This window comes from Catharus ustulatus, chromosome 12 (genome assembly GCF_009819885.2).
Source record: "Catharus ustulatus isolate bCatUst1 chromosome 12, bCatUst1.pri.v2, whole genome shotgun sequence".
Lineage (NCBI taxonomy): Eukaryota > Metazoa > Chordata > Aves > Passeriformes > Turdidae > Catharus > Catharus ustulatus.
In genome coordinates, this window is record NC_046232.1 from 7,080,901 (window position 1) to 7,086,848 (window position 5,948).

The 5,948-nt window shown below is 39.4% G+C and overlaps 1 protein-coding gene across 1 annotated transcript in view; it reads right to left on the reverse strand.

Annotated features, from left to right (window-relative positions):
- The window catches only part of RNF111 (ring finger protein 111), a 53,283-nt gene extending 47,486 nt beyond the window's left edge, over positions 1-5,797 (reverse strand). The window contains exon 1 of the mRNA XM_033070469.2: positions 5,526-5,797. The gene's annotated coding sequence lies outside the window, so the exon portion shown is untranslated. The remainder of the gene's footprint in view (positions 1-5,525) is intronic.
- Between the last annotated feature and the right edge of the window lie 151 nt (positions 5,798-5,948).

Genomic DNA, 5,948 nt, shown 5'->3' on the forward strand with positions numbered 1-5,948 from the left:
ATCTTAGTATCTTGCAGAGACAGACTGTTGTCTTGAAACCAGGTTATTGATTCCTTGGAACAAACCAAAACATTCTCCTTCCACACCTCTTAGGTACAGAAAACCGAAAGATTAAATGGAATAACTGTAAATCACTAATGCAAATTTCAGAATGGCTTTCAGACTGTGGTGTCATCAGTTCATACTGAACTCTTCAACTTCTTCTAACTGCAGCTGAACAAAACCATTTATATGCACACCCCAGGGCCTGGCAGAACTAAAGACATGGAGAAGAAACGATCTTATCCAAGATCAAAACATGCCAGCCAGCAGGAGATTGCACTTTACATTTTTGGCAAAAAGACAAAAAAAAAGTAACCCACTTATCCTGAGGTAGGTTCAGCAGCTTGACTCCCTGGCTGGGCACACTGTGCAGGGCTGCTGGAGCAGTTTGCTCGCCCAGAATGGAAGCAAGGCACAGCTTTTTGCAGAGGTGCAGCTTCTGGAACACAGCGCCACAGCCCCAGCGGGCACGGGGCCAAGGGCCGAGCTGCACACGCTGCTAAAGGGCTGGCGCTGCTCTGAGCCCTGCTGGCTGAAGCCTGCTCTAGTGGCCAGGACAGGATGGGAAGTGGCCACCTCCGAAACTCCCTTGTGACAGGAGTGAGGATCTGTGACACGCTCACTGCTGGGGGGAGCTGTCGCTTGCAGCCACGGTATTCATCAGTCCAACCCTGACACTTACATCAGGTGCACTTGTGTACACTTAACATGGACCTTACTCAAGCACATATTTAAAGGTTTGCACGAGTTAAGTCAACTTACAATTATTAGTAATACTAATAAAATGTAAAGCCCCTTGTGATATGTTGTGAGGATGATACAGAAAACCAGATAATACAGATAATAATTTCTGTGTTAGATCATAAAAAATTGCGATTGATACTTGGATGATAAACAGTCACAGCTCCAGTCAGCCCAGATGAAGAGCTTACCAGTGAAAATGGAGAAATAGGGAAGAGATAAAAAATCCTGAAAGATTTATATTATGAAAAATTGCTACTAGGAAACAAGAAAAGAATGATGATTTGCAGAATCAAAAAAAACCAAAACTTGATGGTTGTCTGTGCTATACTTCTAAAGGAAAATTTTCAATGCTATTGATCAAAGAGTTTTCAAAAGCTCTGGAAAATAACATGCACCACTCAGGTAATTTTTATTTTTAAGATATATGGAAAACCAAAATACCCTGGATTACAGTATAATGTTAATATAGAAATGACCCACCAGTTATTCGATTTCATGTTGTACACCCTGATAAAGCTCTGTAAGGTTAGAAACAGCACTTTCACAACACATGACTTCAGAAATCATGCAAATCCCTACTAAGGTCTCAATATCTTTCTGAGATTATCTGACAGCTTAAGTATTTAAGTTGCCATATAATTAAGAAGGTGTGGTGTATATAATTACTTGGAAATAGCTAGTTTGTTGACAGTATTTTTAATAGTTCTTTTTATTATTCAAAAACAAATATGTCACTAAGCTCTTAGTAAAGAGATCACAAGATATTCCTATTTATTCTTTCAGTGCTTTTTCAATAATGGGGCCAAATACATTTTTGTGTTTTAATGATGCATCAGTGACTATTTTTAGAGCAATTAGGTTTAAAACAAACAAAAGCATCCTGCATTTAATGATCTGACTTTGCACTAAGAAATTCAATAGCCATTTCCTAGCATGTACGTATAGTTTCTGTGGTAAAATATAGGATAATATTAGTGTTTGATTTACAATTGGATTTATGTTCTTTTCCTTGCTATTCTCTAGAAGAATTATAATGAGAACAATTGAGAGATCAGAAATTCATTTTTACAACCTCCTCTGCTCATCATGCAGTATATCAATAATACATCAAAGAGAAAACTATACATCCAGACTGGAAAAAGCTATTTTTTATAGTGGTGATACATATTAAATTATCAGTGTTTTTTAACTCAAAGTGTATCTATTGTCAGGCATTCACTGAAATGTCTGAAATAGTTACTCTTGCTCTGTTGTTTAAAACCTAGCAACCAGGCAATGTAACGTGAGAACTGGGACAAGACTCAGTGTCTTTCAAAGTAAAAAGGATTCTTCCTGCTATTTCAGTTAATCCAGCATCAGCCCAGCCTCACTCTTTTAGAAAGAGACTGAAAAAGGAACTGAGTCACTGCATGATATATTCCTGTAATAACCAGCTTTCATTAGTCAGCACCCAAAGTAGATCCAAAAATCTGTACTAGAAACTTGTATTTCAGAAGCAAACAAACAAAAGTTTGCCAGAGTTGTTAACTAAAGAGCAAAAACACAGACTGCAAAAGCCAGTTTTTAAAGAAACAATATGTTAAGCAGAGAAGTACATAGATCTTTACAATTAAAAAAAAAAAAAGTGTTTCAAGTGAGACAGGGTTCTGTTTAACTGCAGAGACTACATTTGGAGGTGACCTTCCAGCACTCCAAACCCCTCCCCTTTTCCTGAACCAACATCTCTCTTTTTTTTAGAAGGAGCTATGGACAAATGGGTGGCTGTGTGAAGAGGAGGAAACTGGGACAGCCTGTTGATTCTAGTTGAATGCTCTAGCTAGGCTTCCTTACAAAAAAGAGGCAAGAACTACCTCTCTAGGTTTAAAAACACTGAATACCCCTTTATTTTTACAGAGCCCAAACACACTAAACCTGCAGTTTTACTTAATTTAAAAATTCAGGTACCAAGTTCATGAAGCCATTAAAGAGATGTGAAAGCTGGTGTTTGCTCCTGCATTGTGCTTCAGTAGGGAATAGACTGGGCAGCGAAGTTGGAACTGGGATAATCTACACAGAAAAACCCCACAAATGTATAAAGCCCAGGGGAAAATGTGACAAATCTAAGGACATTCACAGCTCCCAGCTGTCTCACACACGAAGTAGAAAAAAACAGTTTACAGGAGCATAGGTCTGTACTTATTTAAATCCTAATATCTGTGCCAAACATTTATCCTCTTTAGAAGTCTATTACCATTTCCTAATCAACTTTCCACAAATTTCAGAAACCTAATGGTAGAAAACAGGATTTATTTTGAAAACTAGTGGATGTTTCACGAGACTAATACAGGACCGAGTGTTATTCTTCAGGGAAAAAAAACCAAACAAGACAACAATCAAACAAACAGGAAATTAGAATTCAATCAACTTGATTAAAATTCCTGGATGAATTCAAAAACATTTGTACATACCTCAAAAGTAGCAAAATTATAAATAACAACCAATATGATTTGTTCACGTCAGTCTATCAAACCAATCTAGTTTTTTATGTCTGGTTCTACAGACATAAATAAATTGAAGATCTTCACCAAGGCTCTTCTGATTCATAAGAAAGATATAGAAATTTGATCTGGACAGAAAATCCACCAATTTGATGCAAAACTGGATGTACTTCGAGGATGGCTATTAACAGTTTAATATCAAATTTCACAAATACTAAACTTACATCAAAAAAATTCCTTGTACACTTCCATATTATAATCTCTTTGCATAAAGGCTTAAAGACCATGCTGATAAGCCTGGAGCTGACACCCAGCTGGGACGTGCTGCAAAGAGAAGCAGTAGAGTTTGAAATCATTGCAACAGGGGGATGATGATTCTACAAACATGAGTGCAAAGTTCTGCACTTAGCAAGAAATCTACTGCACAGAGCAGAGCAATTGTTGTAATAAACTTGCAGAAAAGAAGGCAGTAGGCAGAGTGGATCACAAGCAAAAGACATCAAGTTCATGAGGCTGGAAAAGGCATCCACTCTGCTGAGATGCATCATCAGAAGAGTTGCCACCAAGGTAAATTTGGGAAGTTGTGAAAAGATTGGGTGGGAGCTAGAGGGGTACAACAACAAAAAGTTGTTTGTTTCAGAACTGATTAAAAGAAAATAAATAATCCATGTTTTTAATTTAAAAAAAAAGAGAAAGACTGAACAAAAATATGTAACAGTTTTAATTTGTGTAGAAGGGTGCTGCAAAAAGAAAGGGAATATGGTCCATATTCACTTGGAATAATTCAGCTAAACTGCAGCAAAAGGTATTTAATCCAGACATTCGAAAAAGGAGAGTTAAGGACTCGACTAGACTGCCTGAGGAATGAGTGGAATCTATGTTTAAGGCTTTAAGAACAGGTTATGCAAACATCCTTTGAGGCTGTTTTCATAATAGTTTATTGTGCCTTGAGGCAGGAGGATGACTGAGACTCCAGGTAAGGTCACTTTTGGCTCTCTTGGTTGCTTTTTATTTGGGGAGGGGACGTGTTAAGTGTAAAGCTTTAACATCTACGTGACCTTAACCAACAAACACTGAGGTTTAGGTATGTCAAGAAACCCCTAACAACTAGTGCAAGTACTGTATTTGTTATCCCTCTCCTTTCCACAAATGAGACACACTAAACTGCCTTCATTAATACTGGAAGCCACACAGTGGGTTTCGGGTATATTTGCACAACAGTTTACCACAGTGAACCTCACATCCACGATTAAAATTTTGCTGCACTGCTGAATTCAAGGTTATGTGAAAATAAAATAGGTCTTTTTCACTCACAAAATGTTTCTGTAGTCCAAAGCTAAGCTAGTGTTCATCTATTGACCTTAGAGTCAATCCTATAATATTTGATGTTAATACAAATGTCACAAAAGACAGCGTAATCAGAAATATATATTCTTAGTTAAGACTGTTATTTTTATAAAAATCTTGGCATCAACGGCAACAGCAGCATAACATAACTAAGACATGCATGCAATTCCCAGTCCAAAGTGTGCTTTAAGACTTGTATGCATGTCTACCTTTTAAATACATAGATTTTACCCTTTGTCAACTGATAACTCCTTAATCAAAGTATTACTTCAGGTAATTTGGAAATGCACTTTCAAGTGCACTTTGAAAAGAAAAAGAGAGAATGGTGTAACAAATCTTTTAAAATTCAGAACTTAATTTGCATAAAAGGTTGTTTAACAAAGATTTGTTAAATAAAACAAACATGATTTTTTTTTCATTTTTATCTATATGCAATTTCTGAATGAAGAGACAGAACAAGAGGCTATTGTGACTTCAATTGATAGGTACTTAAATTCTGCCTCATTTGAAGATTTAGTAGCAGCTTAACATCTGTTGTTAACAAAATAACTTCAAACATTCCCTGCAGAAAATGAATGAAATGTAACTAAGAGGAAACATCTTCCATTGCCTGGTAAATCACAAGAAGAGGTACTTCAGTAAAAATTTAAAACATCAGTAATTTACTTCTGGAATATTTCCAATAATAAACTGTTAGACAAACAGATCAATTGTTCATTTCCTAAACTCGGACAAGTCGGTGGTCAGAACACTCAAGAATCAGAGCAGCAGTCAGGCTGGAGAAACCTCTGAGTCTCGAGTCCAACCTGTGGCTGAAAACAGTGGCACAAGTGCTACGTCTGGTCTTTCCTTAAACACCTTCAAGGACGGTGACTCCACCACCTCCCTGGGCAGCCGGTTTCATTATCCAGTTACCTTTTCTGTGGAAAAATTCTTCCTAATGTCAAACCTAAGCCTCCCCTGCCGCAGCTTGAGGCCACGTCCTCCCGTCCTGTCGCTGTTCCCTGGCAGAAGACACCGACCCCTGCTCGACTACACCCTGCTGTCAGGGAGCTATAGAGAGATAAGGTCACCCTGAGCCTGCTCTTCTCCAGGCTGAGCCCCCAGCTCCCTCAGGCACTGCTCACAGACAGGCGCTCCAGACCCTTCCCAGCCCCGGGGCTCTCCGGGCAGGCGGGCGCGCTCCCCTCACGCGCGGGGCCGGCCCCAGGCGGGGCGGGCACTCCGGGCCAGGTGCGCCGCTCCGCGCCTGCGCACAGCCGCGCGCCGGCCGCGCGCTCCATCCGGGCACCGCGCTCATTGTGCGCGCGGCCGCCGCGCTCGCCCGCCCGCTCTAAA